Below are 13658 nucleotides of genomic sequence, written 5' to 3' on the forward strand. Positions count from 1 at the left end.
CTTTCTAGAATTACCCTGCTTTCCTAAGTCAGGAATTAGTGCACAAACACTTCCTAACAATACAAATAAGCTTATTCCAAAAATTCATTTTTTTGAATTATTTAGAACTTCAACTACACTAAGCAATGGAAACATTATTAGAAATTGTTGTTTTTCCAAACTAGTTCATAAAAGATCATTTTACTCATGAGAAATGTATTAAATATAATTTATTCAGATAATACATCTTTTTTTTTTTTTTTTTTTTTTTTTTGAGACGGAGTCTCGCTCTGTCGCCCAGGCTGGAGTGCAGTGGCGCAATCTCGGCTCACTGCAAGCTCCGCCTCCCGGGTTCACGCCATTCTCCTGCCTCAGCCTCTCAGAGTAGCTGGGACTACAGGCGCCCGCCACCACGCCCGGCTAATTTTTTGTATTTTTAGTAGAGACAGGGTTTCACTGTGGTCTCGATCTCCTGACCTTGTGATCCGCCCGCCTCGGCCTCCCAAAGTGCTGGGATTACAAGCGTGAGCCATCGCGCCCGGCTGATAATACATCTTAATAAATGCTACCATATGAGGTATCCATGCCAGGTCTTCCTCAAAGAAAAGACTCTTTTTTTCTTTTTCTTTTAAAGACAAGGTCTCATTCTGCTGCCCAGGCTGGAGTGCAGTGGCGTGATCATGGCTCACTGCAGCCTTGAACTCTTGGGCTCAAGCGATGCCTGGGGCTCAGCCTCCTAAATAGCTGGGACTACAGGCACGCACCACCATGCCCAGCTAATTTTTGTATTTTTTGGTACAGACAGAGTCTCAATATGTTTCCCAGGCTGGTCTCCAACACCTGGCTTTAAGCACAGGGATTACAAGTGTGAGCCACTGTGCCCAGCCAAAAGAAAGGACTTGGTATAATACTCACCCTACACTTAATTTAGAAACTCTGAAAGGGGCGAACACACCTCAAACATGAAAGAGGAATTTCAGCACAGTCAACCAACGCAGAACAGCCCCTGAGTCCTAATTTTCTGTTATTCTGACCTCAGATTCATTCAAAACTTTCCGTTCAATAAACACTCAGCACTTACCATGTGCCCTGATGCTGCTGTTGCCCTTTCTCTGATTGCTGTTGTTGGTAACAAGCCCACTTCAGAGCTGTGATCTCAGACCTCCCAGTCTGTGGTCTGTGCATAGTCCCAGCTGACTGCTCATTCCTGTCTCCAGGATATCATCCCACTGACCCAATCAATGTGTGCATAGGCCAGGCATGGTGGCTCACACCTGAGTCCCAGTGCTTTGGGAGGCCAAGGCAGGAGGATGCCTTGAGGCCAGGAGTTGGAGGGTGCAGTGAGCTATGATTGAGCCACTGCACTCTAGCTTGGGCAACAGAGCAACACCTTGTCTCAAAAAAAAAAAAAAAGGGGATAGGTATGTAGTAAATGCTACTAGACACCAATGAGCTTTCTCTTCAGAGCTGAGGCAGGCTTTCTCCTCCTGCCAGGATGTTGGCTGTTGATGGATCCCAGCTGTGCCCTCCTCAGGAGTGTCCTGGCTGAAGGAAGCTTTCTTCCTCATGGTCATGCCCCTTGCTGAGGACAGGGACCTGTGAACACAGGACACAGGGGCTGCTCAAAACAGGAGCACAGAGACCGGGTGCCCAGGATTAAGTCTGGGCCATAGGAGCTCAGAGCCCCGTGAAGGAGCCCAGGACAGCTCACCTTCTCCTCTTATGGGTGCTGCTTCCCTCTCCTCTTATGGTTGCTGTTCTGGAGGGCACTAACCCCCAAAAATCCTGCATACAAACATCTGCCTCCTAGTTCCTTCCCAGAAGAGCTCAAACTAAGACATTTGGCACTGGGGATAGTCCAGGGAAGGTCACAGGAAGCTCATTCACCTTCGTCTGGCCAGCACTGACTCCCATCCTGGGGCACCCATGCCCCCTGGCAGGTTGCGGCCAGGAAACTGCTGCAGATTTCACTGTGGTGCATTTGGGCAGGTCAGGGTGAAGGAGTCCCATGCTGGGGGTGATAGCCCAGGCAGTCAGGAGGTTCTGGTGGAATAGTAAAATCATAAGGTCTGTGGAATGAAACTCTCTTCTGGAAGCCATAAATGCACTGCAGAAAGACAATTAAGGCCACATTAAATGAACCTCCTATTTGATGTAAAATGTGAACACTACTGGGCCACCAAGGCAATGCAGAAAGAGACTTTCATCTCCTCCAGCAGGAGGGCTGGGACAGCAAAAGGTCATACCAGGACTTAATTTTGAAGGAAGCAAAAAAGAGGCTCAACCCTGGCGAGTCTGATGTCTCAAAGTCAAGGCCCTAAATGAAAAGAAGTGAAATCCTGAGACTGAGATAGGAATACCCGGGAACACTTTGAATCTGTCTCCTTCTCTGAGCCCTCAGGGTCTGCAGAAATGGCCCATCCTCCCTATGAATGACTCATGTTCCCACTAGCACAAGGCTGATGCAGAGGCCTCTGCCTTGTGGGACAGTGTGTACCACTCTCAAAGCTCACCTCCAGATGCCATCCTGGCCAACAGGGTCGGTAATGAGGGTCAAACCATAACATAACTTAGCCAGGTAAATTCATGTCAGTCAGCTGAGGAAGTAAGGTAGATTAAAGATGGTCGGGTTTGTTGCACTATTGGTACTACACTGCTGACAGTGGGATACTGCTTAGGGGCGCTGTCGGGGGCTACACTGCCCGCGGTGGGGTGCAGGTTGGGTGCACTATCCGGGGCGTCATTCCCCACGGCTGGGGAATGGTTGGGATTGCTATCCGCTATCCGGGGCTGCACTGCCCATCGTGCGGAGCGGATTGGGAGCCTTAAGGATCCGTGGCTGCACTATTCACTGTGGGGAGCAGGTTGTAGCGCTCTCTGAGACGTCACTGCTGGGGTATCACTGCCTTCAGCGGGGGGCTGGTTAAGGGTCCTACCCATGGCTGCATGGCTCACCGCAGGGAAAGGGTTGGGGGTGCTATCCGGGGCTTCGCTGCCCACAGCAGGAGCAGGGTGGGGCTCTATCTGGTATTGCAGTGTCGGAGGCAGGGATGTGTTGGGGTGCTATGGGCTACTACACTGCCTGGCGAGGCGGGGGGTGTTAGGGGCGCTATCGGGCTGCCCTGCCAGCAGCCGCAGAGGTTGCGGCAACAGCAGTGGTCTCCAAGAAAGGAGGCTTCCTCCTCTCCCCAGACTCCAGACTCTAGAGGGCGACCTCCTCCTGCTCCGGCTCCAGTGGCACGCGTGCACGTTTCCACGGGAATCCTGGGCACGGCAGGGCCCCCACATCCGCCGTGGTTCCCAGGCCTGCGTCCTCTCTCTGTGTTGCGGAGACCGGCTGGGACCCCTGAGCACGCCGGACACGGAGTAGCGGACACCACGGGGGACAGGGCCCTGTGGGTGGAGGCATCAGGATCGGAAACAGCACTTGGGTGGGAGGGCTGGCTGGATCTGAGTTCCTGCTGGTTCTGCTCCCCAAGGATCGCAGCCCTGGTGGGCCAGGCGGTTCCTGTAGATTGGGGAGCCGGGCAATGTGGTGTTTCCAGTCCCCACTCCAGGCCCCAGTTCCTGGCCAGCGTGGGCCAAAAGGAGAGGGTGGACTTTGGTGGGTGGGTATGAGTGCCTTCACTGAAACCGGCCCCTGCCACCCAGTGGCCAGCATGACAAGGTGAGGCTCTAATGCTACTACTCCCTGCATCCTCCTAGGCTTTTCTGGCTTTGCCCGCCCAGCTGTTCTGAGCCAGGAGAAGGGTGAGTCACCTGCATGCTGCATGCTGGAGGCTGGAGCTTGCAGATGGCCTGGGGCTGCGGCTCACCTCGCTGGGGTTGGTGGCGGCTACGAGAACTGCAGCGCCCGGGAGCTGTAAGATGTCGGCGAGCTGCGGCCACAGCAAGGGCACGCCTGGACAGTGGCCAGGTGGTAGGAGCATTGTAGGGTGGGCCAGTGCATTGAGGGCAGCAGCCGTGGTTGTATTGGCATTGGCACTAGTGGTGGCAGCAGCAGCAAGTCTGCAGGCCGGGAAGGGGGAGTAGGAGTGCTTCGGGGCCTGCCCTGCCAGGCCTTGGATGAGTAGGGTGCTTCGGGTGGGTAGGAAGCTTTGGGTGCTGTACCGCAGGCCTCGGTGGCAGCAGTGGAGGAACAGCCAGGGCAAGGAGGAGGAGTCCTCCTTCTCCTGCAGTCTCTGCAGGTTGCCCTCCTCCTGCTGGCGCTTCAGCCAGGTGTGAGTAGCAGGATTATCTCACTTTTTTTTTTTTTTTTTTTTTTTTTCTGAGATGGGGAATCTCTCTCTGTCACCTAGGCTGAAGTTCAGTGGCACGATCTCGGCTCACTGCAACCTCTGTCTCCCGGGTTCAAGCGATTCTTCTGCCTCAGCCTCTGGAGTAGCTGGGACTACAGGTGTGTGCCACCGCATCCAGCTAATTTTTGTATTTTTAGTAGAGACAGGGTTTCACCAGGTTGGCCAGGCTGTTCACGAACTCCTGACTCAGGTGATCTGCCTGCCTCGGCATTATCTCTTAACAAAATTTAGGTGGTGACTATTTGTGTATCTTTTTGCTTTTTTTGGTTGATATTGGACTTACTCAAATTTCATGATAGGCCTTCTAGTTCCCTCACGTGTTCTTTTTCCTTCCTTCTAGTCTGTGTTTTCTTCTCCTTATCATCATCTTCTTGTTCCTCCTCCTCCTCTTGTTTCCTTTTTCCCAAGCAATGGCCTTAACAACAAACTAAAACTGAGTTTTAAGAATAAACTACTTGGTACTGTGTTGTATTTTAAAAATAGTCTGTCCATTACCATGTTTTAGAGATGAGGAAAAAAATTATTTGCGTAATTATTTAGTTACTTGAGTAGCTATGCTTTCACGATCCTGTTAATGTGTTGGAAGTAGTTATTCGGGAACTCAACAAACGAAGCATCAAATAAAATACTGGTAGCAAACAGCCATTTCATCTCTCTCACATAGTAGTCTGAAGACATGCAAGAGGCAGAGGAGTAATAAGTTCCAAATTATGAGATCATTAAGTGAACCATACTCCCTTCATATTATTTCTCTGCCACCATTTTCAGGAGTATTGTCATCTACGTGAGCAAACCTGGTTCATCACTACATCTTTGCAACAGGAAAAGGAAGGGGAGGATCATGTATAATGTTGTTAGGCCAAGATTCACAACCAAAAACAACACTTTATTAATGTTGAGCCCTCTTTTATTCCTAGTATTACTACCTTTGTTATGAACTTTTTTCTTTTTCTTATTTTCATTTTCAGTGATTACTCCAGCAGTTTATGCATTTTATTGACTACTTTAAAAAATCTATATTGTATTGTATTTTTTAAGCCCACAGAAATGTGTAAGGCCTATAATTGTGACACTTTTAAATTATTTTTATACTGTCAATATATGTAAGTATATGCATAAGTACAACTAGATAGCTTATTTTGAAGAGATAGTGTCTAAATTTTTGTCCAGAGTAGATTGGTTGCAGTTTCTGAGGTGTGTTTCTCAATACATTGCCTCAGTTTTAAAGTGCATAGAAATTTGAATACTGTTTAACATATACTCCTTTGTTTATAGGCTGTTATTGGGGAACCTGCCCCAATAGTCACTTAGGTTCTTTTCTATTTTCCCTAAGCATTGGCCAGCTTGAGAAATAAAGGGACAGAGTACAAAAGAGAGAAATTTTAAAGTGGGGTGGTGCCAGATATCAGGGCACCTACCCCGATAATCATGTAGGTTCTTTTCTATTTTTCCTAAGCATTGGCCAGCTTGAGAAATAAAGGGACAGAGTACAAAAGAGAGAAATTTTAAAGCTGGGCTTCTGGGGGAGACATCACATGTTGGTAGGATCCATGATGAGCCACAAGCCACAAGAACCAGCAAGTCTTTATTAGAGATTTTCAAAAGGGGAGGGAGTGTGCGAATAGGTGTGGGTGACAGACATCAGGTACTTAACAGGGTAATAGAATATCACAAGGCAAGTGGAGGCAGGGCGAGATCCCAGGACCACAGGACCACAGGACTGAGGTGAAACTAAAATTGCTAATGAAGTTTCAGGCACCATTGTCGTTGATAACATCTTATCAGGAGACAGTTTTGAGATCAACCAGTCTGACCAAAATTTATTAGGTGGGTATTTCCTCTTCCTAACAAGCCTGGGAGCGCTATGGGAGACTGGAGTCTATTTCATCTCTGCAGCCTCAACCATAAGAGACAGGTGCACCTGGGGTGGGGGTGGCTGTTTATAAGCCTATACCTCCAGGCACGTATTCTCTTTCTCAGAGATGTTCCATGCTGAGAAAAAGAATTCAGCGATATTTCTCCCATTTGCTTTTGAAAGAAGAGAAATACGGCTCTGTTCTGCCCGGCTCACCGGCGGTCAGAGTTTAAGGTTATCTCTTTTATTCCCTGAACAATTGCTGTTATCCTGCTCTTTTTTCAAGGTGTCCACATTTCATAGTGCTCAAACACACATGCTGTACAATTCGTGTAGTTAACGCAATTGTCACATGGTCCTGAGGCGATATACATCCTCCTCAGCTGACAGGATTAAGAGATTAAAGTAAAGACAGGCATAGGAAATCACAAGGGTATTGACTGGGGAAGTGATAAGTGTCCATGAAATCTTTACAATTTATGTTTAGAGATTGCAGTAAAGTCAGGCATAAGAAATTACAAGAGTATTAATTTGGGGAACTAATAAATGTCCATGAAATCTTTACAATCCACATTCTTCTGCCATGGCTTCAGCTGGTCCCTCCTTTTGGGGTCCCTGACTTCCCACAACAGGCTGTTTAATATTTCTAAAGACTAAAGACATCACAGCCCCCTTTAAGATTCAGTAATATTAATACAATTTGAAATATATAGTGCTAGAATACAACAAATTCAGAGGAAAAATTGTTAAACTATATAGCTGTAGAGCAGGAATGAAACCCAGGTTCTAAACTATAAGGGGGCCATGAGCTACCATACAGGTGCATCAGTGACTGGGCATAGAGTTGGCAGAATTACAGGATAGTTAAGAGAGTGAGCTGTGGAGCTTAACTCTATGTGAACATGAATTTTTAAGCTGCATGGTACCTCATTCTATCCATCTTTACCATGGCGACAGCACTAAGTTTTTGGGTTTTTTTCCAGTTGACTGAATGGTTTCTCTAGTCTTTCTTGTTGCCACTCTTGATGCCCACATGAGAAGACCTAAGGTAATTTCTGACAGGCCTGGAACTGCTTGGCAAAACAGAAGGTGCCACAGACCCCATTTTAGGAGAAACCTCTGTTTTCCTAATGGAATCCCAGGAAGTGTAAGAAGAAAGGTCCCTCTCAAAACCTAAGGCTGTGCTCGGTTTTGCCTTGCTTTACCTGACCTGTTTGATTTGGGCAGACATCAGAAATTAGTAGTGGGGAGAGAGCTAATGAAAATTATGGATATGAAGATGTATCTATGGTAAGAAAGGTTAGGAAGGAAATAAATTTTATATGAGAGAGGATCTTGTATGGCCAATTCTTGTACTAAAGTAGAAGGACTAATTATTTAGAAAAGAGGGAAATACAGGACAAGTCAGAAATGCACAAAATGGGAAAGAAAACGTACAACTGCTAGATCATCTCCTCTCTAGAAGTATTGAGTGATGTTTGCATAAAGAGGCTCTAATTAATTGGCTTCAAAAAAATGAAGGCTCTTAAATATTTTGTCAGAAAATAGAAACTCTAATGCCTTTTAGTTCACGTGACTTCAGTAATCTTTGGGAAACAGTTTTAAAATTACTGGTAAAATGAAAATGTCTTCAAAATTTAGACATTTGGTCTAAATTAAGTCAGAGGTTAAATTTGCTAAGTGCTTTAATGTCATACACTGCTTCTTTGACTTTGGAAAATTGTCCAGTTTACCTGGTTTGAAGCCATTAGATTTCTAGGTAAGGCCTGGGGTCAGGCGGAGTTAGCCATTCCTCCTAGCTGTGCTGGAAAGAGTCAGACTTTATCTGCAGTTCTGCCTTGTATCCTAGACTATGCACCTGGTACATAACTAAAACTGCTTACACACACACACACACACACACACACACACAAAACAAAAACAAAAACGTGTTTTTCATTTTTAGGAGACATGGGAATATGGTTTAAAAAAAAAACAAGTGTTGTCTAATTTAGAAAGTTAAAGAATTACTTTTAGTTGGAAGAAAATAAAGAAAATAAAGTCTAAGCAAGTTATAGGAGGTTTGTGAAAATTAACTTTGTAAAGAATTCTGTGTGTAAGAAAGTTGATAAAAATTAAAAGGGTATTATTTAGTTCTTCCATAAATTAAATATTAAAACAAAAGCACACTGAAACAAGGCCCATATGTCAAAATAATAGGGCTTTTTTGAACATTGATCTGTTCTTTAACAAGAAAAAAATATAGAGTTATAAATAGTTATGAAAATCTTACTTTATACTCAAATTAATTAAAACTAGATAGATTCATAACATTTTATTAAAAAGTAGCTTTAGAATTAAAGATGCACTAATACAAAAATAAAATTTGGTTTTCTCTTTAAAAAGATTTTTATGTAATATTGAGAGACAATAAAAGATTTGTTTGCCTTTTGAGTAAATTAAAACAAAAAGGAGGGGAGAGAGAAGTGACAGATTTAGTTGGCCTCATGCTATCTCTACTGAGTTTTGTTTGGAAAGCTCTCTCCTATCAGAGTAAAGGTTTTTCTCTTTCTAAAATTTTTTGAGTTATGATTTTTGGCTAAATAAATGACTTACACTGACCTGGGATTCTCTTTTGTGATATCCAGTGTTTTAAGCCTTTCATATTTGACAAACTTTCCAAGATCAAATTCTAAGGTTAAAAAAAGACTCAGCTTATTTTATATATTAAAACCATATAGAAAGCATTATCAAATATAAAATGGTGTTTAACTTTGGGTTATATTCATATAAATATGTTATTGTATAAGATTTCTATAACTGTGTCTCAGCATACGTTATCAGTAATAATTATAAGTCTTATGTTAAATTGTTGTGTGTCATAGAGATGACCAGATTTCCTTGTTGATTACATACTAACTATGCCAGTCCTGAGAATTTTGTCACCCACAGACAATTGTTGTCTTTAATCCTTCTCAAAAGGTGGTTTAGAATTAGATATAGAATGCCGAGGGGTACTCTTGAATGCATGTCTTGACAACTTTAAAAATTGTGAGTTGGGCATGGTGGCTCATGCCTGTAGTTCTAGTACTTTGGGAGGCCAAGGCAGGGAGATCACTTGAGGCCAGGAGTTCAAGACCAGCCTGGCCAACATGGTGAAACCCATTCTCTACCAGAAATACAAAAATAGGCCAGGCATGATGGCACGTGCCTGCAATCCCAGCTACGCAGGAAGCTGAGGCAGGAGAATTGCTTGAATTCAGAAGATGGAGGTTGCAGTGAGCTAAGATCACACCACTGCACTCCAGCCTGGGCAGTACAGCAAGACTCTGTCTTAAAAAATTAATTAATTAATTAAAAAACTGTGAATAGAGAGAAGCAAAACAACAAACTTCCAAAACTCTCGTGGAAAGGGGATATGTTAAACATTGCTAATCTTTCCATTTTTCAGAGTCAAGAGAATCTTTTGAGCTGTTTACAACTTTCAGCAATCTGAGTAAAGTATACGCCTGTAAGCAAAAGTAGCATATTGCTTTCTCTCTACCTGACTTCTTCAGGGTTTAGAAACTATCTTTGAGTATTCTCAACTTACGGCAACATAGTTATTTGCATAAGTGCAATAAAAATCTGTTTTCTTTTGTAATAGAAGATAAGTGGATATGCTGCTTATTTTACCAAGGCTTTTACTAGAATGGCATGCTTTCAAATACAAACACATACTTTAAGGTGTCAAAGTTGAATAACAAAGCCAATAAAAGCCCCTTGGAAAAACTGGCCTCATACCTTGTCTACAGAGTCCCTGTACAAGTTTCCTGGCCTGAGGTAAGTAATGAATGTCACATTCTGGCAGGCTTAGGAGCCCCAGGTTATCGTGGAACCTCAAGGGGAGAGGAATTTGCCCAACTCATCTAAATATTTATGACCTATTGTGCCTGGCACAAATTCATGACTGGGCTCGAAGCTTCAAGGAGTATAACCTGAGATTCCTCAAGGAAAAAAGTTTTGGCAAAGCAATTTTAAAAAGAGCCAGTATGAGGCCAAGCACGGTGGCTCACGCCTGTAATCCCAGCACTTTGGGAGGCCGAGGCAGGTGGATCATGAGGTCAGGATTTTGAGACCAGCCTGGCCAACATAGAGAAATCCTGTCTCTACTAAAAATACAAAAAATTAGCCAGGCATGGTGGTGGGTGCCTGTAATCCCAGCTACTCGGGAGGCTGAGGCAGGAGAATTGCTTGAACCTGGGGGGTGCAGAGGTTGCAGTGAGCCGAGATAGCACCATTGCACTCCAGCCCAGGCTACAGTGTGAGACTCCATCTCAAAAAAATAAAAAGAGCCAGTATGGCAAATAATTATTCCTACTGCACTTTATGCAAATAATCAGGCCAAATATAATAAGACCAAGACTTACTTTGCAAGTAAATCTGACTTACTATGATTTATTTTTATTAATGGGGAACTGGAGAGAGAAACATGATGTTTGCAAAAACTATAGTACATGTGTTGTTAGTTGTTCTTGAGTTTTTATTATTTTCTACTGTTTGAACTAAATCCTGAATTTTTTGTGGGCTGTAGGTCTCCAAACTAATGCTTTCAGATTTTTCTTCCACTTTTCTGTCTTGCATTCAATGAAATTGCTCCTACCTTTTAACTGAGGTCCTGCAAGCTTAAGCTTACTACTTGTAATATAGGCAGCAAAAAACATGTCAGATTGTCACCACCTTCCTCCTCTGTAACTAAAGAGGCATAGCCCATCTGCGTGCCACCTCCTGATACAGAAAACAGCTGTTTAACTGAACTGATCTAGTTTCAGAACTAGGAAGCTGACTGAAAATTATGGGGCAGTATATTTAAATTTGTTCTTTCCTGTATATCCCAATCTGTCTGTCTAACAACTTCTGACCCAAATCTCTCTCTGCTAGTAACCCCATGTCTGATTGGTTCTTGGAGCTGTCCATCTGGATCCCTCAGAGCTTAAAAGCTATTCTGCTAAGACTTTCACTCTTTATCCTGGAACTCATTATTTACCTTATAGTCCACTGTTGTGTGCTAAAACTATAGATGAGAGTGCCATCTTGGGTGCTCAAGGATTCATCTTTGTAAATTGCCACCAAAGCCCAAAGGAAGAGACAACAAGGAAGCCTCTTGTCCCACTGGGATATGACATAGCAGAAGTTGCTAAAATAAAGTCCTTTAATGGACAGGATACTATGCTCAGGTCACTTATCTAAAATAGCTAAAAACTGAAGCAAAGAATTATCAATTTCTTCCCTAGTCTGATAAAATATTTTGTAATTCAGAATAAGCTTGGGGTCAATAAGTAAGAGCTATCTGCAGGTTTAAAACAATAATAATGATGCTAATAATAGCCACAGTAGTTTCAGTTAATAATACTGATAATCATGTGCGAGGCACTGGATTAAATGCCATATATACATACATTAGTTATACACAACCACCCTTGAAGGATATATTATTATCCTCTTTTTCATGCAGGAAAATATACATGGTGATAAGTAATGTTCCCAAGGTCACACATCTAGCAAGAAGAAAAGCTAGGAATTAAACCCAGTCTTGTGTGAATCTAAAGCCTATCTTTTTTTCTCATTGTCAGCCACCCATGGCTTGTATTCATTAAAAGAAAAGTTTAGGCTGGGGCGGTGTCTCACGCCTGTAATCCCAGCACTTTGGGAGGCCGAGGAGGGCAGATCATGAGGTCAGGAGATCCAGACCATCCTGGCTAACACGGTGAAACCCCGTTTCTACTAAAAATACAAAAAATTAGTCAGGCGCGGTGGCAGGCACCTGTAGACCCAGCTACTCGGGAGGCTGAGGCAGGAGAATGGCATGAACCCGGGAGGCAGAGCTTGCAGTGAGCCGAGATCGCAACACCGCAGTCCGGCCTGGGTGAAAGAGCGAGACTCTGTCTCAAAAAAAAAAAAAAGAAAAATTTACCCATTTGAAGCTTTTTTCCCTCTGCCCATACTAATTAAAAATAACATCCAAAAACACTAGAAGTAAAAAGAAGAAAAAAACTGACGCATGTAATTGTAAACAACCTCCACCTCCTGGGTTCAAGTGATTCTCCTGCCTCAGCCTCCTGAGTAGCTATGATTACAGGCACACACCATCATGCCCAGCTAAATTTTTGTATTTTTAGTAGAGATGGGGTTTCACCATGTTAGTCAGGCTGGTTTCAAAATCCCGACCTCAGGTGATCCTCCTGCCTCAGCCTCCCAAAGTGCTGGGATTACAGGCATGAGCCACTGCACTCGGCCTATTGGCAGCATTTTAAACATTCTCTTACTGATACAAAAAATAATGGGGCATCCCATAATTCACAGTGCCTTACAGTAAGTGGGATATGGTATATAGAACAGGCAGTTCTACTCATATGATTGGCATCTAAATACATTTTCGTTCTTAGAAGTGCCACAAAAAAGAGGGCAGAAATGAAAATAACAACTTTTTTAAACAAAGTAATTCTTACTTTTTCAAAAAACTTAAATCCAAAGAAAACTCAGTATTCAAATGAATAGGTACAGCTCTTTTTTAAATACTTAGATGTATAGAATGTATTGAATCAGGTATTTTTGATAATAGTGGTATTTAAGACTGTTATACATTTTCAGGAGGGTATTTAAGGGTTATCTTTTACAAATATTTTCTAACTTCAGAAATGCTTTCATTTGAAGAAAGGGAATAAAAGCTTCGGTTGAGATTCAGTCCTAATCCTCCAATTTTAAATCTCTCAGCTTGCTCAGGCTGGGCAGGTAAACATGAAATTTTTAAGGATGGAAGGGTCCTGAGAGATGGTGGAATGTGTCTGCTACATAATAGGTATTTGGCTTATGTTGGAGAAATAAATGGATTGAAAGAATGAATACATAGAGCTGAGGAGTTCATTGTTATTGTTTGCATATTTGTAATAAACCTGTATATGATAAAAATATATATACAATAAAATGTATGCATAAAAATCTACAAGCACACATAAAAATATCCTCTTTACTTTTGAAGAGGCTAAAAGTTCACAGAAGATAAAAACAGACAAAAATAAAACAGTGAGAAATTATTTTGATTCATGCCAGATTCATATTCCTTCTCCTCCTGAGGATTATTTCATCAATCCTAAACTTTTACTAGAAGTTTTATACATGCTCATTGCAGAGATCCACAGATAAGAAAAAATTCGCTTATAATACACATGCCAAGAAAGAAAAAATGTTACCATATTTTTGTGTGTGTATATATGGCTAACAAAGACACATACTCTGTTTACGTGTATGTGTAATTGAACCCATTGATATACCAAAGTACATCTTCACACACCAACATGCAGATACAACAGATACAGACGTATCTATTGACACATTCAAAGGTTCCCTGTTACAACATCCTGTGAAATTTATGAAATTTATTTATGACATCCATTATATGGGTTCTTTGTAATACATTGCTATTTTAAGCAGTACTGAGAAAAACAAATTGCATGACTCCATCTCCAAAAATTAAAAATAAAATGGATATTGAATTTTATCTGAATAAT

Source organism: Nomascus leucogenys, chromosome 4 (assembly GCF_006542625.1).
Source record: "Nomascus leucogenys isolate Asia chromosome 4, Asia_NLE_v1, whole genome shotgun sequence".
In the NCBI taxonomy this organism is placed as follows: Eukaryota; Metazoa; Chordata; class Mammalia; order Primates; family Hylobatidae; genus Nomascus; species Nomascus leucogenys.